This window comes from Carcharodon carcharias, chromosome 13 (genome assembly GCF_017639515.1).
Source record: "Carcharodon carcharias isolate sCarCar2 chromosome 13, sCarCar2.pri, whole genome shotgun sequence".
NCBI lineage: Eukaryota > Metazoa > Chordata > Chondrichthyes > Lamniformes > Lamnidae > Carcharodon > Carcharodon carcharias.
This window is the reverse complement of record NC_054479.1, coordinates 10822518-10847708: the sequence shown is the minus strand read 5'-3', so window position 1 is coordinate 10847708 and position 25191 is coordinate 10822518. Positions and strand designations below refer to the sequence as shown.

Genomic DNA, 25191 nt, shown 5'->3' with positions numbered 1-25191 from the left:
ACAAACCTTGCTGCACTAGGCAACTGCCCAGTTCACCTACTGGTTGTGTCGGCCCTGCCATCATGTCACCCTAAAGCTGCTGTGTGCAACATTATGGTGTAACGTGGAACTCACTGTCACAAGGAGTGGTTGAGGTGAAGTGAATAGTTGGCCTTAAGGCGAAGCTAGATGAGTACGTAAGGGAGAAAAGAATAGAAGGATATGCTGATAAGGTTAGGTGAAGAGGGGTGGGAGGAGGCTAACGTGGAGCATAAACATGGACCAATTGTCAAATGGACTGTTTCTGCACATTCTACCTAATTCTATGTGAATGCATCCTTAGTCTAGCTGCCTCTGCATCACCATAACTGGAACACCCTTAACAAATTTCAGCAAACTGACCTACTTATGTACTTATCTCCTGGTATGTGTCGTTTGTATAGGCTTTGTTTTGAAGGCACATTCACATCGCAGATGTGCAGAGCAAAGGGCATCAGCTCTAAAAACAAAAGGTAAAATATGTAACCTCGGGATAAGAAAATGTACCTTAGAGGACTCACTTCAGCCTTGTCTCAGTGAGGCAAGAATGATTGAAGGACAAGGCTAAAGGCCGAGCCCACCATTTATCCGGCCTATCCCCAGTTTACTGAGGCAGCCCATATGAAGCCTATTATTTCTACTTGGTCACAGTTGACAGATTTTGATGTTTCCATCATAGATATTCTACGACTTTTATGAAAAAGAATAACCAAATATGGGCTCTTTCCCTGCACCCGCTGTCTAAGGTTGAGTCCATTGTGACTGGGGAATGAAGCAAAGTTAACATTAAAACTTCACTAAATACTGGAGCTGACCTGTAGCTTCAAGGATTCTTATTGTTATCCAGAATAGTAGATCAGTTTGAACTTATAGGATTGTTGTGCAGGATAGCAAACTAGTCAACAACTTTCAGAGACAAGTTCGCTCAAGTCCCTAGGATGATAACAAAAAAAAACAATTCTTCTATCCCTTATTCACCTTGTGTTAATTGTATATTAATTGAATGTTTAATCGTATTCAGGTGATGGCCATTAGCAGAGGATTCACTTGAGTTCCCATAAGATCAAGTGTAGTATCTGTTCTTATCAGTTTAATATCTGATACGTCCCTTATCTGGGGACCATATATTAAATTGATTTTTGGAGCAGGGAGATGGAATAGGGGCTTGCTCCGTCCACTCCACGCATTGACCTGGCATTGCAGTATCTCTGGGAACGGTGAATAAATAGGAGCAAAAAAAAAAATAGGAGTAGACTGAAACTGTAATTGTTGGGTTCGGAGGTGCATGCTTGTAATGTGTAGCTCTGAAAATAAAAGCTTATAAGTGTATAAAGTTTAGGCTCCAGTTCTATCCTTCACTGCCTGGCTATCTTAAAAAGAACATGGTATGCACTACAACAAAAACAGAATTACCTGGAAAAACTCAGCAGGTCTGGCAGCATTGGCGGAGAAGAAAAGAGTTGACGTTTCGAGTCCTCATGACCCTTCCACAGAACTGAGCGAGTATAAGGAGAGGGGTGAAATATAAGCTGGTTTAAGGTGGGGGTGGGGGGGGGGGGGTAGTGGGGGGTGTGGTGTGGTTGTAGGGACAAGCAAGCAGTGATAGGAGCAGATAAAAGATGTCACAGACAAAAGAACAAAAGAACACAGGTGTTGAAGGTGGTGATATTTTCTAAACGAATGTGCTAATTAAGAATGGATGGTAGGGCTCTCAAGGTATAGCTCTAGTGGGGGTGGGGGGAGCATAAAAGATTTAAAAATAATGGAAATAGGTGGGAAAAGAAAAATCTATATAAATTATTGGAAAAAACAAAAGGAAGGGGGAAGAAACAGAAAGGGGGTGGGAATGGAGGAGGGAGTTCAAGACCTAAAGTTGTTGAATTCAATATTCAATCTGGAAGGCTGTAAAGTGCCTAGTCGGAAGATGAGGTGCTGTTCCTCCAGTTTGCGTTGGGCTTCACTGGAACAATGCAGCAAGCCAAGGACAGACATGTGGGCAAAAGAGCAGTGTGGAGTGTTAAAATGGCAAGCGACAGGGAGGTTTGGGTCATTCTTGCGGACAGACCAAAGGTGTTCTGCAAAGCAGTCGCCCAGTTTACGTTTGGTCTCTCCAATGTAGGGGAGCCCGTATTGGGAGCAACGAATGCAGTAGACTAAGTTGGGGGAAATGCAAGTGAAATGCTGCTTCACTTGAAAGGAGTGTTTGGGCCCTTGGACGGTGAGGAGAGAAGAAGTGAAGGGGCAGGTGTTGCATCTTTTGCGTGGGCATGGGGAGGTGCCATAGGTGGGGGTTGAGGAGTAGGGGGTGATGGAGGAGTGGACCAGGGTGTCCCGGAGGAAACGATCCCTACGGAATGCTGCTGGGGTGGTGAAGGGAAGATGTATTTGGTGGTGGCATCATGCTGGAGTTGGTGGAAATGGCAGAGGATGATCCTTTGAATGCGGAGGCTGGGGGGGGTGATAAGTGAGGACAAGGGGGACCCTATCATGTTTCTGGGAGGGAGGAGAAGGCGTGAGGGCGGATGCACGGGAGATGGGCTGGGCACGGTTGAAGGCCCTGTCAACGACCGTGGATGGAAAACCTCGATTAAGGAAGAAGGAGGACATGGTATGCACCATCCTGGGACATGCAATAGGATCAGTGACTCTATGGTTGGTTTCTGTGCTGTTGCATATAATGTGTATTTTCTGATCCAAACAGATTAAACCAGTGGAAGCATTCAAATTGTATTGTTATCCTAGGATATCGCTGGTCAGACAACTGATTAAAAACTAAGTGGTAGGAGCCTAAAGTTATTGCAAGCTTCAGTGGCTGCCCCTCTACAGATTCCCTGATCTAAAACTTGTCATAGTGAGCAACTTCCCACCCTTAACTGGCCGTCCACCTATCTTCCACTCTCCATAATTGAGCTCATCCATAACTTTGCTGCCCACAACTCACAACAAGACCCATTCACCCATTGCCCCTTTGCAGGTACATATCAAATTTAAAATTCTCATGCTTGCATTTAAACCCCTTCATGGCCTTGCCATGCTCCCCATACTGCCCTACAGACATCCTAACCATGTGCACTCCTCTAATTTTAGCCTCTTGCAGATCCCAAATTTCCATTGCTCCACTATTGGTGGCCATGCCTTCAGCTGTCCAAACCCTAAGCTCCAGAATTTCCTCCCTAAACCTCTCCACCTCACTATCTCTAAGATGCTACTTAAAATCTACCTCTTTGATCAAATTTTTTGGTCACCTGTCCTAATTTCTCCTTCTTTAGCTTGGTGTCAATTTTCTCCTGAATGCAACGCTATGAAATATCTTTGGGGCATTCTGCTACATTAAATATAATACAATATCAATGCATGTTATTGATCGAAGAGCCTGGGTCCAATGAAAATCAAGCATAACAATCATCATCCACTGGAATATCAAGGCCAACATCTCTAATGTTGACATTGTCCATCTCCCATTGGAAGATCTCCCATCACAAAGAGATGAGTTCTCACACATGATTGCACCCTCCCCTTGGTGCTGCACCAGGACTGGCAGCCTGGATTATGTTTTCAAATCTTTGGACAGGGACTCGAATCCACAACCTATTGACTTAAGGGCGAGAGCCCTTATTCTTTCATAAGGGGCATCACTGGCAAGGCCTGCATTTGTTGTCCATCCCTAACTGCCCTTGAACTGAGTGGCTTGCCACACCATTTCAGAGGGCAGTTAATGGTCAACCACATTACTGTGGATCTGGAGTCACGTGTAGGCCAGACCAGGATGGCAGATTTCCTTCCCTAAAGGACAAGAGTGAACCAGATGTTTTTTTTTCCACCACAGTGGTTTCATGGTCACCTTTACTAAGGCTAGCTTCTCAATTCCAGATTCTTAATTAAATTTAAATTCCACTTGTGCCCAGAATATTAGCCTGGGTCTCTGGATCACTAGTCGAGTGACATTACCACTCTGCCACTGCTTTCCCCGTAAAGAGAATGCTACCAACTGAGCCACAGCTGGCTTGACTAGATGTTTGCGAAACAGAACAAAAAATGCAACATGAGGACTGGGCGCAAAAAGGACACAGAAATCAGTTGGAATCAATTGAGACACTTGAAACAAAGTCAAATTACTGAAAAGTTCTACAGTTACATATTGTTGAAGCCTCCTGGTACACAGTAGAACCAGAATTAAGCTGGTTGGATTCTCCAGGGTTTAACAACCAATGCCTCATGGGTTGTCAAAGAAAGAGAAGAAACTTTACATTTCAAACTCCTCCAGGACGTTGGCAGAAAAGTTCTTTAAAATCACAAGTGTAGAGTTTTTTCTTTCTGTGCAGTCTGCGATCTGGGCACAAACTGTGCTTAAAGTTGCACTGATTTTCCAAAGTGACATGATGATTCGAGTTTCTACTGGAACTCATTTGTACAATCACAAACATAAAGGGCAGAATTTTATGGCCCCGTTTCGGCGAGACATTCTAAACCCCATTGACTTCAGCAGGAACGTAAAATCCCACTGCCATAAAATTCTGCCCAAAGTCTTCTATAAACTAGCACAATCAGGCAGAATTTTGGCAAGTTTTTTTTTAACCTTGCATTAAAAATACTCCTTGATCTATTTAAGAGTAGTCAGGCTTTTTTTTATACAAGTAAGCGCAATTGATACACAATTATTAATTCTTCTCTCTAACCTTGCAAGAATCATGAATTTCAGTGTATTCTTCCTCTTTTTAATTCAACCCAAAGTTTTGTCAATTAAGAGAACTAAGTGCCCCTTTTGAAGAAGCACAACTTATTAATTCAGCTGAAAGTCAGTTTATCACTGAACAGAAGAATTTTTAATGAGTGTCCATCTGTGAGTAACCCAATTTTGAAAACCTGGGGGAAAATGTCTTTTAGAAATCTGTACAGAGCCATTTCCTGTTTAGTTGGTGTTTACTAGCAGCTTCCTTAATAAATTAATATATGTTTTAATACCTTCGATCTTTTAAAAGGTGCCTACTAGTGCCTTTGCACCTGAGAGAAAGTTAAATTTGAAGGAGTTTTCTCAAAGTGCTGCAAACTGGTTCAGTTAACAAAAACTTGCCATGCGCTTCATTCAATTGGGAGATATTGGACAGCTCTACAAGCAGACAGATTCCAGCGTGATGCTTTTTAAACCAGCTTAAAAGATGGTGGTAAGCAACTTGTGCTTGCAACCTGCGCTTGAAACTCCTTGATCGTTTACCCTGGTTTGGCCAGCGTCAGTAGAATTGTGCTTAGCCCAAGCTAACGGAAACTCTACCCTACATTTTTTATCTGCAGGCTCCTATTTAAATGCCTATCCTCTCAAACAATTTTAACGCATCATTAGCAAAAGTGCTTTGTTTATTTATGTTCGACACTGAGCCAATGCCACACAGTCAGAAACTTAGTCCCACCCACAGAGATCACAGGCAAAGGGCAGCATGAATGAGTTGTCCTCAAGGTTTCCCTTTTCCCCCTTCCCATGGCAGGAGAGGGAGGGAGGAATTGATCGGGAAATGCCAACAAGGAAGGCGATGACATCCTGAATGACAGGTCGGAGATTGGACACCTACAAAATCCAAAAAAAAAAGTTATCGCCATAAATTTTATTTACTGGCCATCGCAGGTTTGGCCCTGAGTTTATGGGTGAATTCTAATCTGAATTTACTGACTAGTAACAGAGATGTACATTTCTGCAGATAATGCTGTATTTAATGATATTAAAACAGTTTTTTAAATAAAAGTTAATGTTTCAAAATAAATTGTCACTTGCTGAAAATCAATAAATAAATAAAATCAATAAAATTCCATTCTCCAGGTTGTTTCCTTCCAATATCTTAGGCGGAAATTGATTTGTCAGTGGTAAATGGGGTTATCTTCCCCAGAAAACCTGTAGCCCTAAGGGGATACATTGGAATCATCCAACCACACACAATTTTCTGTCTCAATATAATTATTTTAATGATTTCCTGTTGCAGTGCGGGGGCAATTGTTGGCATCTTAATGCTTTTGGAACATTGCAATCTGAGAACTCGGCTTGAGTCACCATTTTGAGCAGTTTGGCATTTGCCTTATGTGAGGCGCTGTCGAGTGTGAGCCTGTATAAGCATTGTTCCCCTTCTTGAGCTTTTAACACCATAAATATTCATTGTGGTCGCAATTTGTTGACGTGCAGTCTTAGTTACACCCTGTGCAAATGGTTTTAACCCTATTCAAATTTGCTCATAACTACCCATGTTTTATTTCCTTATCTCTTCTCCAGTTATGTATCTTTGGATGATTTGTGTCCATAGATCTCTGAAGGCGGAGGGGCATGTCAGTGGAGTGGTGAAAAAGGCATATGGGACACTTGCCTTTATCAATCGAGGCATAGATTACAAAAGTGGGGGGGTCATGTTGGAGTTGTATAGAACCTTAGTGAGGCCACAGCTGGAGTACTGTGTGCAGTTCTGGTCGCCACATTATAGGAAGTATGTTATTGCACTGGTTGGGGTGCAGAGGAGATTCACCAGGATGTTTCCTGGAATGAAACATTTAAGTTATGAAGAGAGGTTGGATAGACTTGGGTTGTTTTCGTTGGAGCATTGAAGACCTCATCAAGGTGTACAAGATTATGAGGGGCATGGACAGGGTGGATAGGGAGCAGCTGTTCCCCTTAGTTGAAGGGTCAGTCACGAGGGGACATAAGTTCAAGATGAGGGGCAGGAGGTTTAGGGGGATTGTGAGGAAAAACTTTTTTACCCAGAGGGTGGTGACGGTCTGGAATGCGCTGTCTGGGAGGGTGGTAGAGACGGGTTGCCTCACATCCTTTAATCCTGGATGAGTACTTGGCACATCATTCAAGGCTATGGGCCAAGTGCTGGTAAATGGGATTAGGTAGGTAGGTCAGGTGTTTCTCACATGTCGGTGCAGACTCGATGGGCTGAAGGGCCTCTTCTGCACTGTGTGATTCTGTGATCCTGTGATTTTTTTCTGCCCATCAAAATGAGTAAATGGGGAATGGGGCCGCTTTCCATTTTGTACCCAATGGCTTGTATCAAACACTTTGATATCACAAAGCCAGATACCCTGTGAGGCTGCTTCCACTCTGACCACACCATCTGCAGGATTTGACAGGGTAAATAGAGAGAAACTATTTCTTCTGATGTTGGGGGCAATCCAAAACAAAGGGGGCGTAATGTTAAAATTAGAGCTAGGTCGTTCAGGGATGTTGTAAGAGAGCACTGATTCACACAAAGGGGATTGGAAATCTCCCCCTAAAACATTGTTCAGGCTGGGGATCAAATGGAAATTTCAAAACGGAAATTTCTAGATTTAAGTTAAATGCTTATCAAGCCAAGGCAAGGAAATAGAATTGAAGATACAGATCACCACCTACAAGATGCACTGCAGCAACTCACTCAGGCTCCTTCGACAGCACCTTCCAAACCAGTGACCTCCACCACCTAGAGGGACAAGAGCCGCAGATGCATGGGAACACCACCACCATTTGGAAGTTCCCCTCCAAGCCACTCACTATCCTGACTTGGAGATATATCACCATTCCTTCATTTTCATTGGGTCAAAATCCTGGAACTCCCTCACTTACAGCACTGAGGGTGTACCTACACCACATGGACTGCAGCAGTTCAAAAAGGCAGCTCACCACCACCTTCTCAAGGGCAACTAGGGGTGGGCAATAAATGCTGGCCCAGCCAGCGAAGCCCACACCCCATGAAAGAATATGTTAAAAAAAAGCCATGTTCTAACTGAATGACGGAGCAGACTTGAGGGGCCTAATGGCCTCCTCCTCTTCCTATGTTCCTTTGCTTTTATGCACTTCTAAACATCATCCACTAGTGTATTATCTATTGTGAGATTGTTAAATTAGGGCAGTTGTGTTCAGTGGACAAATTACAATTGTTCAAATGCATTTAACTTTGGATCCTGACAATTAGCAATGAAAGGAGACTTTCACCTCAGCAGGCTGGGTTGGTTTTTAATCCAGAACAGAGATCCAAAAGGCCATGTGAAAAGAAGATTGGTTCACTTCAGTATTTCTTCCTTAAATTTGTGGCAGACAATTCATTAGCTTTTATAATGAGCGGATTGATTAGGTGAGGAGGCAGTGATGAGCGACGAGACATTTGGCCAAGAGGGAGAAAGGAAAAACAGAGGGCAAGTTTAACCTGCTCGACTGTCTGGTTCTAAGCTGCATTGGCAGAGTCCCAAGTCTTAACCACAAGTTACCTGCTCTTTGTGTCACACATGCAGGAGAGGGAGACTGAAGAGACAACGGACAACCATTAGAAGTTAATAGGCTAGAAATTCTCATGACAGTTTACATGGTTTTACAGTACCTACAGCAAAGAAATAGGCCATTCAGCCCAACTGGACCATGCTGGTATTTCTGCTTCATTAGAATATCCTCCCATCCTTCTTCCTCTAACCCACTATTCTTTTCTCCCTCATTGGTTTATCTAGCTTCCCCTTAAACACGTCGCACCCATTACATGGGAGTGAAATGGGCACGTAAGAGTCCAATGTGGTGGGGGTCTTGTGTATGCACCTTCCACCCCTGTGCCATATGGATTATGTTGCTTAGTAGATACATCTAGGGCATTAAATGCATTATCAAGTCAGGGCCCTAACGCTCGTTCCAAGCCCTTTGGAGAATTCTGTTTGCAAGTGGCTACCGTGTAGACAGAAGGGCAGTTTTTCTCATGTGCTCCACGGCCACATCAATGGTCCTTATTAAGGGCAAGTTCAGGGTGGGAGGGACATGGAGGCCTGGCATGGGGACTGCCACCTTAAAACCATTGGGCATAGGGCTAGCGCTGAAACGCATCTCTGCTATATGCCTTGGCTACTCCTTATGGTTCCACACTCTCATCACTCTCTGGGAAAAGCAGCTTGTCATGAATTTCTTCTTGGCTTTATCAGCAACTATTGACTAACGTTAATAGAAGGTGAGCACGAGTGTGCATTTAAGCTGCAGTTCCTGTTTCAGCCAGGGTGCACCCTGCTCACACCTGGTGAAGTATTCACTTTCTGCTTGTGCAACCTTATGGAGCTTCACTCAAGAATAGGTGAATACAATATGGGCAGGATCTTTGGTTTGTGGGTGGGCACGCGCCCAGCCCGAATGAGGGTAAAATGACGCGCGATGACATCGGGCGAGTGTCCCAATGACATCGGACACTCGCGCAGTATTTTGATCGGCAGGCGCACACAGGAGTCAGCAGCGTGCCTACCAACAATTAAGCATCTTATTAAGGCCCTTAATCAACTCATTGGTAAGAATTTTTCTCTGCCCGTCCAACCATTCAGCTGGCGGGCATAAAGGCATTTTTGGCAAAACCACATCCACAGGCTGGATGAGGTATCGTCCAGCGATTACAAAAAAAGTAAAAACTTTTTGCACTCGTATTTTACATGTCCCTGCTCGTGTGACAGGATCACATGAGGGGACGTTTTCAATATTTTAAAAGTCTTTATTTTTAGTGATAAAAATCTTCAGCCCCCTGAGGCAGCTCTGTGCCTCAGGGAGCTTTTACTGCGTGCACCCGTGCGCATGTGCGGACTTCATCGCTTGCGCTCCCCCCTGTTACCCCCCCCCCCCCCCCCCCACCCCCACCCCAGCTGCAGCGCGAGTTTCATGCTGGCCGGCCGTTAATTGGCCAGTCAGCATGAAATCCCGCTCAGGCCCCCGATGAGCCCACCCAACAACCGGAACATCCCGGCCAGCCTTTCCCTCTGTGTCAGCACTTGAGAATACCCATTCGTGGGAAATCTCACATGGTCTAGAGAAGCCTGACAGTTTATAAGTGAACCCATCAAACTGAGCCACTAACCCTACGCTCCAGGATAAATTGGCTAGGTGCTCCTCACCCACCTGCTCATCTGGAAAAGATGTGTTCCTAATCCAATTGTAATTCTGATCAAAACACTAGCATTCGCACCAAACTTTCATCGTGTGGAACTCCTAATTAAAGCAAAAAAATAGCTTGGTCAAAATACTTAACGTAACCATTATTTGTGCACAAATGGTTGAAAATGATAAGGCAGGTTGAGAAAGCAGCGAATAAAGCATAATGGATCCTGGGCTTTAAAAATCACACAATCACAAAATCGCAGATTTGTAATGGTGCAGAAGGAGGCCAATCAACCCATCGTGTCTGCACCAGCTCTCCAAATGAGCATCATGACTTAGTGCCATTCTCCTTTTTCCCCGTACCCTTGCACCTTGTTTCTATTCAGATAATCATCTAATGCCCTCTTGAATGCCTCGATTGAACCTGCCTCCACCACACTTCCAGGCAGTGCATTCCAAACCCGAACCACTCGCTGTGTGAAAAAGTTTTTTCTCACATCACATTTGCTTTTTTTGCAAATCATTTTAAATCTGTGCCCCCTCATTCTCGATCCCTTGATGGGCAGGAACAGTTTCTGCCTATCTACTCTATCCAACCCCTTCATGATTTTGAACACCTCTATCAGCTGTCCTCATAGCCTTCTCCTCTCCAAAGAGAACAGTCCCAAACTCTCCAATCTATCTTCATAACTGAAGTTTCTCATCCCTGGAACTGAAATAGAAACGTAAGCAAGGAAGTTATGGTGAAGCTTTATAAAACATTTGTTCAGCCGCATTTGGAGTATTATGTCCAATTTTGGGCTCTGCGCTTTAGGAAGGAAGTGAAGGCATTAGAGAGGGTGCAGAAAAGACTTATGAGAGTGGCTCAAGGAATGAGGAACTTCAATTATGTGGATGGATTGGACAAGCCTGGGGCTGTTCTCCCTGTAGAAGGGAAGATTAAGAGGAGATTTGACAGAGGTGTTTGAAGTCATGAGGGGCATGGACAGAGGAGATAGGGAGAAACTAGAAGAAGGCCGAAGGGCAGAGGGGCAAATGACTTAAGGTGATTGGCAAAAGAAGCAAAGGTATCATGAAGAACAATTTATTTACGCAGTGGTTGGTTGGGATGTAGGATGCACTGCCTAAGCCTGAGGGAGATTCAATTGTGGCTTTCAAAAGAAAATTGGATGATTATGTGAAGAAAAAAAATGACAGGTCTATGGGGAAAAGGCAGGGCCCAGCTGAGGTGCTCTTGCAGAGAGCTGGCACAGACACGATGGGCTGGATGGCCTCCTCCTGCCCTGATTCGTCCTCTGCAGTAAATTTAGATATTTCACTGGTAATTTTATCTGCAGAGATGTTTTCTCACTTTTATGTAAATGACATTTGCTTGTTTAGTACATTCAGTGGAGTTAGTTTGGATGAAATTTCAGAATGAATGGCTAACCAGACCGAGTTGGCAAGCTAATTTCGTTTTTATCAGGGTCAAACTGCACTTCAGAAAAATGTGTATTTCATATTTATTGCTAACACTGAGCCTATGTTCATACAGTGCTGTAGAGTTACTGAACATGGCCAGCACATGCTGCGAATTATAAACATAGATAAATGACAAGGTAATGTGGAACATGATTTATAAGCTGCCCAGTCATGAATCTCATTGTCAAATTATTTGGTTAAAGTCCAAAAATGCCTTAAATCTAGATAATTTTCCAATTTGGAATCTCTAATCCAAAGAAATAAAATTGAACTAATTCAAGGGAAGATGTGTTATTTAAAAATGAGATTACAGAGGAGGGGGTGGTTCTGATGTTACGGGAGCAATTACAAACACACCACGAGCCTTATGCAATGTGACATGCATAGCCATTTCAACTTAATCTACATTACATGTGTTTGATATTTTTATTTGCATTGAAAATAAACTTGTCAGAATGTGAGGTGTTTTTACAGGGACTCATCTGCACTCTTGGCCTTGTTATTTCTTTAATCTTTTTGTATGTTTCTGCTTCATACAAGCGCTAAAGTTGTCGTTTACCGGTTTTAAAGTGCGTCCTTGGGGTCCTGTAGACGCCCTGCATGCATTTTGCACCTAACCAAAGCTGCTTAAAATGCTTGAACAGAGAGCTTTGTCTAAACATTTAAAGGAAGAAATTCGCAGCCTTCGGCTCTGCCAATTTGCTTCACAACCAACAGAGCACTTTTGAAATGCAGTCACTGGCCTAATGCAAGAAACGCAGCAGCAAATTTGAACAGAGTAAGCTCCAAACAGATAATGACCAGCTCATCTGTTTCAGTGATAAAACCAGAAAATGCTGGAAAAGCTCAGCAAGGCCTGACAGCGTCCGTGGAGATGAGAAACAGAGGCCTGAATTTTTCCTGCATCGGGCTGGCTGGGTGGGAGGTGGTTGTGGAGCTGACCATCACCCGCAATCGGCTGCGCTACCTGTGCGGGGTGGGGGGGGGGAGGAGGGAGAGTCAGGGCCAGCGCTCTTTCGTGCATGCGTAAGGCTGCTTGACCTTTTCGCCTGCCCCGCTGACCATTAGGTTGGATGGGCAGCAGAAAGTTGACCTTAATTACTCCCTTAATGGCCTTAATAGGCCTTTTAAATATCGGCGGGTACGCAGCCGACTCTGGTACATGCCCGCTGATTGGAACGTCGCAGCGCGATGACATCAGGGCACACACCCGACGCTATCGCGCGTCATTTTACACATCGGCATGTCCGGCCCTCCCCCCACACGCCGGCTGAAAAGTCCTGGCCAGAGTTGACGTTTCAAGTCTGTATGATCCTTCTTGAAGAAGAGTCATACGGACTCGAAAGGTCAACTCTGCTTCTCTCTCCACAGATGCTGTCAGACCTGCTGAGTTTTTCCAGCATTTTCTGTTTTTGTTTCAGCTTTCCAGCATCCGCAGTATTTTGCTTTTAACTGTTTCGGTGATGCTGCCGGAGGGATGAATATTAGTCAGGACACGAGGGAGAGCTCAGCTGTTTATATACGAAGTAGTGTCATGCAATCTTTTTTGATTATTGGAGAGGGTCGACAGGGTCACAGTTTAACGAGAAGAATCATATATGATTCGAAACATCAACTCTGCTCCTCTCTCCATGGGTGCTGCCAGACCTGCTAACTATTTCCAGCACTTTCTGTTTTTACCATAGTTTGATGTCTTATCTGAAGGGAAGCACAGGGACCTCAATACTGGAATGTTCAGCCTAGATTTTGTACACATGTCACTGGAGTGGATTGGAACCCACAAGCCCTCTACATCAATGCTACCCAATGAGCCACAGCTCATGCCATTATGAATAACTTGAAGGAGCTGTGGGCATGACTGCACATTTATAATGCCACTGATGCATAAGACAAGGATGGTGGAATGAGTCTGATAAATTGCACACAAATCCCAACTTCATGTCATTTTAAGGACTATCCAACAATCTAGATGAATACAGCCTCCCTTTACCAGCTCAACTCGAAAGCTAAGAATAAAACTGTTTTTTTTAGCCTTTTGTGTTGCTGAGTGACAACCAGCTTTACTTAACAGTAAAACTGTTTCACCATTTGTCCGTATCATGCATAATATGAGGCCACCAAGAGACTTTGAGAAATGATGTTGTGTGTGTATATCCTACAGCTGAACTTGCTTTCAGTCACAGTGAGTAATGACTCTTGACACTCCACTGAGACATTGGGAAAAGGTTGGAGTTTATTTTGTCAGAAAAATAAAATAAATGTGAGAACTGAACTATTAGAATGGCTCATTAATGTCAGTGGTATTTTAATGTTTTGAAGTTATTTACAAACCTTCTTGCTTTATTATGTTAGCAGTAAATATTTTACCTTGATCCCAGACGCAATTTGCCCTATTCGATTTCTCCATGAAAGCCATTAGTCCCACCACAGTTGTGTTTATACCAGGAGAGGCCAGAGGCTTAACATTGTTGTGTCTGAAGGTTTCAGAGCAATGTTTGTCCAGGGAGGTCCAACAACTCAGACTTGTCCCGTTACCTAAAGAGGCTATTTTTTTTCCTACAGTCCATTTCTGTGTCCCTCAGCCATTCCTCTGCAGTTTATGCTTGGTCAGATACCACCCTACAGGCACTGGAAGCCTTCTGACACCTCACTCAAGTGACTATGCAATAGCCTGGATTTTGAATGCCAGCAAGCTAACCAACTATGTCGAGCATCGCTGCTTGCCCTCATTGAATTTCCACACACAGGCTTTACAGCAGGGGTCACTAGTTCCAGTGAAGAGTTGGTTTCCATTTATTGAACACAAAATAGTTGGACTTTTCTGAACAAACAGTACTTTAAGCAAGAGGAAGTTCTCCCTGATGTCCTTGGACCATATTTTTCCCTTAACCAACATCACAAAAACAGATTATCTGGCCATTACCACATTACTGTTTGTGGTAGCTTGCTGTGCGCAAATTGGCTGCTATGCTATTGTACTTCAAAAATGCTTAATTGACTATAAACAATTTGGGATATCCTGAGATTGTGAAAGATGCGATATAAAATGTAAATTATTTCTTTTGTCTGTAATCCAAGGACATTGGTCCCAATTGTAATGCCAATCTTCTATCCCCATTGAGACTTGGTAACTCTGCCATACAAGAGATCATACCTGGGCCTTACCTGGGCTTTGTGGCTCATTCACATGCTTTGGCATTTCACCCACTTAACCATCAGGCAATAGGATCAGCTTGAGTCAAGATTCTGTTATCATATTCACCATGTTTTTATAATGCGGCAATGATGCAAAATTCTTCGGGCAGGAATTTAGGCCCCATCTTTGCGGGGGAGGGGGGGGCGGGGCTGGAAAATACGACGAGCCGTTCAAACATTCATTGACGTCGGCGGGACTGGAAAATCCCACCGGCAGGAGGGGCCGTAAAATTCCGCCCTTAATCACTTAGCAGCACATTCGTGGGCAGAATTTTCCGCTCACCGAGCAGGCGTGCGCCCACGGTGACACACGAGGACGTTGGGCGAGCGTCCCAAAGTCATCGCGCACTCGCGCAATATTTTGTTCAGCAGGCACCCACGGGAGTCAGCAGCACACCCGCCGACAATTAAAAGGCCTGTTAAAGCCACAATCTAACCTAAATACATCTTTCGCTACCCGTCCAACCTTACAGTTGGCGGGCAGGCGGGCAAATAGGCCAAGCGGCCTTTGCATTTTTTGCGAAACCTCATCCACGGGCAGGACGAGGTTTCGACCCGTCATTAAAAAGTAAGTAAAATTTGTCATCCTGATTTCTAACTTGTCCCGCCACATGTGACAGAGTTTTTTTAGCGTCTTAAAATGCTTTATTTTTAATTTGTTTATATCTGCATCTCCCTGGGGCAGCTCTGTGCCTCAGGGAGCTTTTGCAGTGCACCCGCACACATGGGCAAAGTTCCCCGCTCTCCCTCCTCCCATCCCAACATAGGCAGCGCTGAGCGCTACAGCGTGCGTTTCACACTGGGCGGGCCTTGACTGGCCCACTGGCATCCAATCACAGTCAGGCCCCAATCGCGGGCAGCAGTCAGCTTCCCAACCACTCCCGCCCACCCCCACCGAGCCCGCCCGATGAGGGCAAAATCTTGCCCCATGTGTGCGAGTTGGATACAATGAATCCCATGGAACCCATAACTCACTTCCTCATGAGTGTTGTGCCTAACAGCAATTTGCATTTATATCGCCCCCCTTTAATGTTGTAAAACATCACAAATTGCTTCACAGGAGCGCTTTCAGAGTCACATAAGGAGGTAGTAGGTCAGGTGACAAAACCTCGGTAGATTTTATGGCGTGTCACAAAGGAGGAAAGGGAAGTAGAGAGGTAAAGAGGTTTGGGAACGGAGTTCCCAAGCTTTGAGACCTGGGAAAGTGAAGGCACGGCCACCGACGACACAGTGAAGCAAATCAAGAGGTTGGAATTGTGGAGCATGGAGGTTTTGGAAGGTTTCGGGCTGAAGGAGGTTGCAGGGATAGAAGCTACTAATTTTGACAGGTGATAACAAGCCGACAGCCCCTTAAACCCCATTTTTATTTGCATTGGTGTCCAGCGGGAGAGCCGGAAAACCCCACTTTGTGGAGAACGCTCCGAAACAGATTTTTGTGAGCAGCCTCAATGCTGCTATCATTGCTGCATTTGTGTCTCTGATAGTTTGCACTCCATCTATTATGACCTTTCCTTTAATAACACGAACGTTACCATCACTGATCAGCAGTCATCTGAATGCTTTGTGCTTGTCTACTCTGCCAGTTAGTCTCAAAATGACTCTGATATTCACTCCCTTACTTTAAAGGACAGGTGCAACGTCTTGGCAAACAAGCCTGAAATAAAATTACCCAATCTCTTAGGAGCCTTTTGAAGACGTTGTGCAGTGCAGTCTTAATACAGGAGTCTCTGTATGTTGGGTGATGCCATTCCACTCTTTAAACAGCACTAGTCAAGCGCCTGTGACCAGCTGCCAGCACATTGCTCTCTTGAGTCGTTGCATTGATATTGATTGCAGTTCAGGCCTAATATTAGAATCACTCATCCACTCCCCATCCATGGACCCTAATGCCACCACATACACCAATGAAAATGCTGTTGCTAGTGAAACATGCTGAAAAGGACACAGTGTAATTTTTGTGGCCTCTTTTATTTAATTCTTTCATGAGCTGTGGGCATCACTGGCAAGGCCAGCATTTATTGCCCATCCCTAATTACCCCCTGAACTGAGGGGCTGGCTCGGCCATTTCAGAGGGGCAGTTGAGAGTCAGCCACATTGCTGTGGGTCTGGAGTCACATGTGGGCCAGCAGATTTTGTTCCCTAAAGGACATCAGTGAACCAGATGGATTTTCTCACAATTGATGATAGTTTTACAGCTACCATTACTGCAATTAGCTTCATATTGCAGGTCTTTTTTTAAATTGAATTTAAATTCCACCAACTGCTGTTGTGGGATTTGATCCTCATGCCCCAGAGTGAGGCTGCTAGATCCCTAGTCACATGACATTGCCACGACACCACCATCACATCTTCTTGCTTTCTATGGCTAGCACAGGCTGAGAGCCACAAAAGACTTGCATTTAGATAGCACCTTAAATTATGTCCCAAAGCAATTAGCAGCCAATGAAGTACTTTTTGAAGTGATGGGGCTGCTGTAATGTAAGAAAGGCGGCAGCCCATTTGCACACAGCAAGCTCGCACAAACAGCAATGAGATAATGAGCAGACAATCTGTTTTATTGATAAAAAAAACAGAATTACCTGGAAAACTCAGCAGGTCTGGCAGCATCGGCGGAGAAGAAAAGAGTTGACGTTTCGAGTCCTCATGACCCTTCGACAGAACAGTTCTGTCGAAGGGTCATGAGGACTCGAAACATCAACTCTTTTCTTCTCCGCCGATGCTGCCAGACCTGCTGAGTTTTTCCAGGTAATTCTGTTTTTGTTTTGGATTTCCAGCATCCGCAGTTTTTTAGTTTTTTTGTTTTTATCTGTGTTTTATTGATGCTGGTTGAGGAGTAAAGTATTGGCTCTTCTTTCAAAGCGTATCATGGGATTACTTATGTCCACCTGAGGGGGCAGACAAGGCCTCAGTTTAACACCTTATCCGAAAGATAGCACCTCCAACCATGCAACATTCCCTCAGTACTGCACTGGGAGTGTCATCTCAAATCTCTGAGAGATTAGGATGGTGAACTCAGAACCCTCTAACTCAGAGACGAGAGTGCCATCCACTGAGCCAAGGCTGGCACTGGGTAGCATCATATGAGTATCAGTAGATATTCCAGTCCTTCACCTGAACAGTCAAGCCTCATGTAGGAGTTTAAGAAAAGGCTACTTGACTGTAGTAAGCAAGCCAGCCAAGTCCAGTCCTGCCCTCAATATTCACAGATGTGCACTTGCCAGAAAAAATTAATGGAAAGCAACAATTGGAAATTCTTTACACATAGAAAAGGGAAAGCTAGAGAAGCTGATGGTGGAGAAAGGAACAGAAGGATATGTTCATAGGGTTACATGAAGTCAGGTCAGAGAAGGTTTGTGCGGGAGGTAAGTGTTGCTTCCAATGCCAACAATTATTGCCCAACCCTAAATGCTCTTAAGAAGGTGGTGGTGAGCTGCCATCCTGAGCCACAGCAGCCTGTATAGTGCAGTTATGCCCACAATGCTGTCAGGGAGTGAATTTCAGGATTTTGACCCAGCGACAGTGAAGGAACGGCAATATAGTTCCAAATCAGGATGGTATGTGGCTCGGAGGGGAACTCGCAGGTCGTGGTGTTCCCAGCATCTGCTGCCCTTGTCCCTCTAGATGGTAGAGGTCATTGGTTTGCAAGATGCTGTTGAAGGAGCCTTGGCGAGTTCCTGCATGGTACACACTGCTGCTACTGTGCATCAGCGGTGGAGGGCGTGAATTTTTGTGGATGACATGCCAATCAAGCGGGCTTGCTTTGGCCTGGATGGTATTGAGCTTCTCAAGTGTTGTTGGAGTCGCACTCATCCAGGCAAGTGGAGAGTATTCCATCACACTCCTGACTTGTACCTTATAGATGAAGGAATTTGGGGAGTCAGAAGGTGAGTTATTCTCCATTGAATTCCCAACCTCTGACCTGCTCTTGTCATCACAGTATTTATATGGCTGGTCCAGTACTGGTTAATGGTAGCCCACAGGATATTAATGGTGGGCAATGTAACGATGGTAATGCTGTTGAATATCAAAGGGAGATTTTTGGATTGTCTCTTGTTAAGGATGGCCATTGAGTGGCACTTGTGTGGCGCAAATGTTACTTGCCACTTGTCAGCCCAAGCCTGCATATTATCCAGGTCTTGCTGCATTTGGACATAGACTGCTTCATTATCTGAGGAGTCGCGAATGGTGCTGAACATTGTGCAATCATCAGCCAACATCCCCACTTCTGACCTTATGTTGGAAGGAAGGTCATTGATGAAGCAGCTGAAGATGGTTGGGCCTAGGACACTACCCTGAAGAACGCCTACAGCAAAGACTTGTTGGGCTGAAAGGCCTGTTAATCATTTCAAAATGATGGACTAGGACTAGGTAAGAATGCAATATGCTCACAGAAGCAGACATTTTAGTCCACTGTGTACTTTAGAGTAAATTTACTGCTCCCAACAGGAGTTGCACTCAGGGGATGAAGGTCAGAGAGTCAGGCTACAGGGTTTTAATCCTACCTCTGACTCATGCTCCCTCCAAGCCAATCTCACCAGACATTACTGAATTTTCCCTTACATGCACTAGAGTACAGTTCCCTACTTGCCTATGTAATGCTGCCAGTCTCATGCTCTACAGATCAAAGTGGTTAGATGAGAATATTCCAGTTTGCAAGTGCAGAGGGAGCTGTTGGCATAGCAGTTCCCAGAAGGTCAGTGCACTTCACTGATGTTTAATGATCACAGGACACAAACCCCACATTCATGCCAGGCCAGCACTTTGTCCCACTTCACCCTGTAAGAGGTGTACTGTCACTGAGGTTCAGCTTCCTAAGGAGACTCAGCAAGCCCAATTCTGTATTTTGTATTTAACACTGAGCCAAAGATAGTTCAGAAACGCTGACACAAAATGATTTGTACACTGACCATTGATCTGAGGGTGACCCATAGTTTAGCTACAGTTGGGTGTGTTAGCGCTCCAGTCAGAACATGAAAGAGTAATTGTACCTTTTACAGCAAGAAAGGGTGATGATGATGTCACTGTTTTTTGGTATGTCTGATACTATCATTTTTTTCATCTTTCAACTAAAGGAATCATGCAGCCTCACCCAGGCCACAATCACGATAATCCTCTGATTAATTGATTCAGAGGGGCAGTCATTCCCTTCTGGAGAAGATGATGCCCTAAGGAGCCTATTATGAAGCCAAAGGTGGTCCAATGGGTCACACTTTCAACTCCTTGTCAGAAAGTTGTGGGATCGAACACCATGTCAGAGGCTTAAGCCCAAAGTCTAGGCAGACAGTCACAGTGCCAGTACAGAGGGAGTGTTAGAAATACTGTCTGTTGGATGAGACATTAAAAACCAAGGCCCCTTCTGTCCTCTTAGATGCATGTATTTAATCGCATGGCACTATTTCAAAGAAGAGTGGAGGAGTTCTGCCTGGTGTCATGACCCATATTTGTCAACATTGGTTAAAAAAAACCTTCCCTCACTAGATTACGGGGGAGAGGTTGAGCTAAAACACTGAGAGGAGGGATTGCCATTTCTTGGTTTCCAGCCTAATTCCACAAGCCCATTGTAAAATTGCACATGACTATCTCTCCAGTTTAGCATCCATGATGGGGTTTTTCTTTGGCTCTACATTGCTGTCTGTTGACCTTTGCTGAAAAGATCATCTGAGTTCCCAGTTCAAGAAGGCAGCTCACCACCTCCTTCTCAGAGGCAATTAGGGATAGGAAATAAATGCTGGCCCAGCCACCAATGCCCACATCCTGTGAATGAATAAAGAAAAATTGTGTAAGATTCCAAAGATTGGGACTGAGCACAGGAAAGTGAAAGATCAGCCAGGGCTCACCATCCAAATCCTTGTCCTCTAGAATGCACCAAAAAAAGGATCATGGTTAAAGTTAGCTTTGCTTCCATGGATGCAGTTCATCAGCAGTTTCAATAGATTACAGGGTACATGGTGTGGAATCCAGAGACTTGAGCACAAGAACCTACACTGTCACTGAGGAAGTGCTGCAACATCAGAGGTGCTGTCTTTCAAATCAGACATTGAACTGAAACCCCATCTGCCCTCTCAGGTGGACATGTAGGGTCCCAGAGCGTTGCTTTTAAGAAGAGCAGGGCAGTCTTCCCCAATGCCCTGGCCAATATTTATCCCTCACTCAACATCGCTAAAACAGGTTATCTGATTATTGTCACATTGCTGCTTGTGGGAGCTTGCTGTCTGCAAATTAGCTCCAGTGTTTCCTACATTACAACAGGTGCTACACTTCAAAAGTACTTCACTGGCTGTAAAGCACTTCGGAGTTGTTCAAGCTTGTGCAACAGAAATGATAAACTTCAAAAGGACACAGGCAGGTTGGTGGAGCGAGCGGACATGTGGCAGATGAAGTTTAATGCAGAGAAATGTCAAGTGATTCATCTTGGAAGAATGAGGAAAGGCAAAATAAAATAAAAAGTATAATCATAAAGAGGGCTGTAAAAGCAGAGGGACCTGGGGGTATATGTGCATAAATCATTAAAGATGGAAAGGCAGGTTGAAAAAGCAACTAATAAAGCATAGAGGATCCTAAGCTTTATAAATAAGGGCATAGAATATGAATACAAGGAAGTTATAATAAATTTGCATAAAACACTGCTTCAGGCTCAACTGCTGTATTGTATCTAGTTCTGGGACTTCCCAATATCTAATGATATATGAGGCAGACAATACACATGCTTATGTCTGTTTCCATAACCATTTTTTCCTGGAACAGGTTACTACCCTGTTGCCAGAGAGGCACCACTCCACAACAAGAATGGCTGACCAGGAGACTCTCCCACTCTTACTGCCTGCCATAGGCATATTTGAAGGATTTAACAGGTTGATAATTAACCTGCTTGGTTATATCATGAGCACACCTTCCTTGGCCATCAAGGTCTGGAGTGGGGCCTGAACCTATCGAATCCAGCTCAAGGGCAGGGTCCCTACCCACCGTGCTACAAGACCTCCTGAAGGTATTAGAGAGGGTGCAGAAAAGATTCACGAAAATGGTTCCAGGGATGAGGAACTTCAGTTACGTGGATAGATTGGATAAACCAAGGCTGTTCTCATTGGAGAAGAAAAGATTAAAAGGAGATTTGATAGGGGTGTTCAAAATCATGAAGAGTCTTTAGTGTTAGGATCCAGAATCAGAGAGCCCCGTTTAAGATGATTGGCAATAGAAGCAACAGCGACATGAGGAATAACCTTTTTACGCAACAAGTGGCTAGGATCTGGAATGTGCTGACTGAGAATTGTGGTACAGACAGATTCAAAAGGGAATTGGATAATTATGTGAAGAGAAAAAATTTGAAGGGCTAAGGGGTAAAGGTGGGGAAGTGCGAATAAGTGAGATGCTCTTTCAGAGAGGCAGCACAGACATGGTGGGCCGAATTACCTCTTTCTGTGCTGTAACCATTCTATGATTTTAAGGGCAGAATTTTATGACAGCGGGATTTTATGTTCCCGCTGTCGTCAATGGGATTTATAATGGGCTTACCGCATTTTATGGCCCCATCCCCACCGAAACAGTGCCATAAAATTCTGCCCTTTAAGTCTCTTTAAAATGGCTCAAAGCTCTCCACAGGAACAGTACCAAACACTGAGCCACATAAAGAAATATTAGGACAAGTGGCCAAAAACTTGGTCAAAGCAGTAGGTTTTCAGGAGCAACTTAGAGGAGAGTGTTGGGGTGGAGGGGTGTAGGGAGAGAATTCAAGTGATCAGGTAGCTGAAGGCATGACAGCACAAGAGGCGAGAATTGGAGAAGCATAGAGGTTTTGGAGGTATAGAAATCCCTGATAATACAATCAAAGGATCACATCATGCCAGTCATAAGTCTCCAGAACCAAACTTCACTCAATCCTAGAAACTCAGGACAACGAATCTGCTTATGTGTGTGCTCCATTTACAAGAAACGAATTTTCTTTTTAATTTTTTTCTGCATCAACATTAGTTTTCTTTTAATTTATGCTCAGTACGTGGGTGAAGCTGCTGAGGCCATTTATATCTACTGCATTTCCCTAGTCCTGTGGTTCTCAAACTGGATCCACGGACCCCTTATATGAGTTGATATTAATTGTGTTTAAGTATGCAGTGGGTGAGCATTAACTGGGGATTCACTTGTATTCCTATTAATAGACACAAACTGAATCTGTGGTGGTTGGGTTTGGAGTAGTATGCTTGTAAGATGTAGCTCTGCAAATAAATGCTTATAATGTGTCAAAATTGGCTCCTGTTCTACCCTTCACCAACTGGCTTTCTGGATTATAACATCTGGGGTCTATAGAGAATTTTCAGGGTATCCACAAAATAATTGAGCAGCAGCTAAAGGGGGTCTTGGTGTGAGCCAGAAGTGACAGCTGGGTGTAGTTGCCATATCTGCAGTGCAGAATGGCCTTGCTGTCTTACCTCTGAGGGGAGCACACATGGAGGGGCACAGAGTGTGACAGGAAAATCAGCCTTTACCAAGGCTGGTAGTGAATGCAAGGTGAGTTCAGCCTTGTTCATGAGAAGAGCTACTTTTAAGCGTTTAAACAGGCACACCCATCTAACTGATATCTATAAGTATATTTCTCAAAAGCATTATTAGCACACTGTTTGCATGCAGCACTCAAATTATGAAAATGATGAAATATTATAATGTAGATGGAAGACATATAAAATCGAATCATAGAACGGTTACAGCTCAGAGTGAGACCATTCATCCCATCCTGTCTGTGCCATCTCTCTGTAAGAGCAATTCAGTTGGGCCCACTCCCCCGCCTTTATCTCGTAGCCTTGCAATTTTTTTCTCTTCAGATAATTATCCAATTCTCTTTTGAAAGTCATGATTGAATCTGCCTCCACCACACTCTCAGGCAGTGCATTTCCAATCCTGTGTAATTAAATCATGCCACCTCAGATCTATTTGTCAATCATCTTAAATGCTTCTCAGTCCTTCTGCCAAAGGGAACAGTTTTGCCTTATCTATTCCATCAGACCTGTCATGATTCTATAAATCTCTTCTCAACCTTCTCTTCTCTAAATAGAACTCTTCTATTCCATTTGAGAAGGGATCTTGCAACAAAGAGCCGCTGCCCTAGTTGAGGTGGGTTTTTAAGGAGCGACTAAAAGGAGGAGAGGGAGCTAGAGAGGTTTAGGGAGGAAATTTCGGAGCTCAGAGCCCTAGCTGAAGCGAAGGAAATTGGGGAAGGGCCAGAGCCCAGAACTGAAGGAGCACAGAGATCTCAAGAGATTTTGGAGTCAAGGAGACCACTGAGTGGATTAAGGGATTGTATTGTGACAGCATTGGGGAAGATGGTGGTATAGTAGTAATATCTAATGACCTAGTAATCTAGCAACCCAGGCTAATGTTCTGGGGGCATGGATTCAAATCCCACCATGGTAGCTGGTGGAACTTGAATTCACTTAATAAAGCTGGAACATAAAGCTAGTCTCAGTAATGGTAACCATGAAACAATCATCGATTATTGTAAAAACTCATCGGGCTCACTAATGCCCTTTGGGGAAGGAAATCTGCCATCCTTACATGTGATTCCAGACCCACAGCAATGTGGTTGGCTCTTAACTGCCCCCTGCAATGTTCAGTTCAAGGGCAATTAGGGATGGCCAAGAAATGCTGGCCTTGCCAATGATGCCCACATCCCATGAAAGAATAAAGGAAAAAATTTAACCCCCTGGATCAAACTTCATCCATACCTGGAGTTTCACAATGAGGAATGTGCAATACCCCAAATGCTGCCAATTTTCTTCTTTGGCAACATTTTTTTAATTTTCCCGGATGGGTGAAACTGGTGAGGCCGTTTAGATTTATTGCTTTGTCCTAGTTACCCCGAGAAGGCGGCAATGGGGATTCCCCCAGAGAGCTTGCAGGGTGGCAGGACTGCAAGTGGTTATGGAAATAGGGAGATTAGGATGTAATTACCATAAACTGACAGCCCAACGGGAGCAAACTGAACAGTGCCAGGGAAAGGATTGCGATTAGCTTTGTTTGTAACACTGGGCCCATAGGTGGCAGTAGTAGGATTCCCAATGACTCCAAGGAACATCTGTTGAAGTGATTTGTTTGAGTTTAGCTTCCAAGAAACGTTTTGACACGGTCAGGCTTCCAGTCAATAAAGCAGCTGTCTGTGGAGAAAGCAGTTTCTTTCATTTCAAAGGCTGAAACTGATACAGACAGATGTCGATCATCAGCCTGCTCTGGTGCTGGGATCGTGTCACTGGCCTGTGCCTCGTTTTGCAGACCCGGCCTTCACTCAGCACCTTGTTTGTTCAGCAAATCCACAGTCAAACTGGTTCTTGACTTCCCACTGAAATTCTAAATCCACATCTGCTCGAAGAATCAAAGGTTCTGTACACACGCGGTTTTGAACCATTTCAGATCAACTGCAGTTGATTTTATCAGCGCACATTTACACAAGAAACCATGTCAAATCATTTAGTTATAAAGCCCCAGCTAACTTGCTTCCAAACAAACAGCTTTCTTCACATGTTGTCTGAATTAGTTCAGTTTGCCTGAAGTTTGATAGGAAGTAGAATACACTGGGAGAGACGGAGCAAAGAGACATAGAGAGACAGAGCAGACAGACACAGAGCAACAGAGAGAGACAGAGCAGACAGACACAGAGCAACAGAGAGAGAGCAAGCAGACAGACACAGAGA

At 44.3% G+C, this 25191-nt stretch overlaps 1 long non-coding RNA gene and 1 other non-coding gene across 2 annotated transcripts in view; one reads left to right on the top strand and one right to left on the bottom strand.

The window, feature by feature from the left end:
• LOC121286336 overlaps positions 1–25191 on the bottom strand; it is a 67136-nt gene that overhangs the window by 16549 nt on the left and 25396 nt on the right. The window lies entirely within an intron of this gene.
• On the top strand, positions 1056–1246 carry LOC121286598. The gene has a single exon (XR_005945011.1). It is a non-coding gene; the product is annotated as a U2 spliceosomal RNA (small nuclear RNA).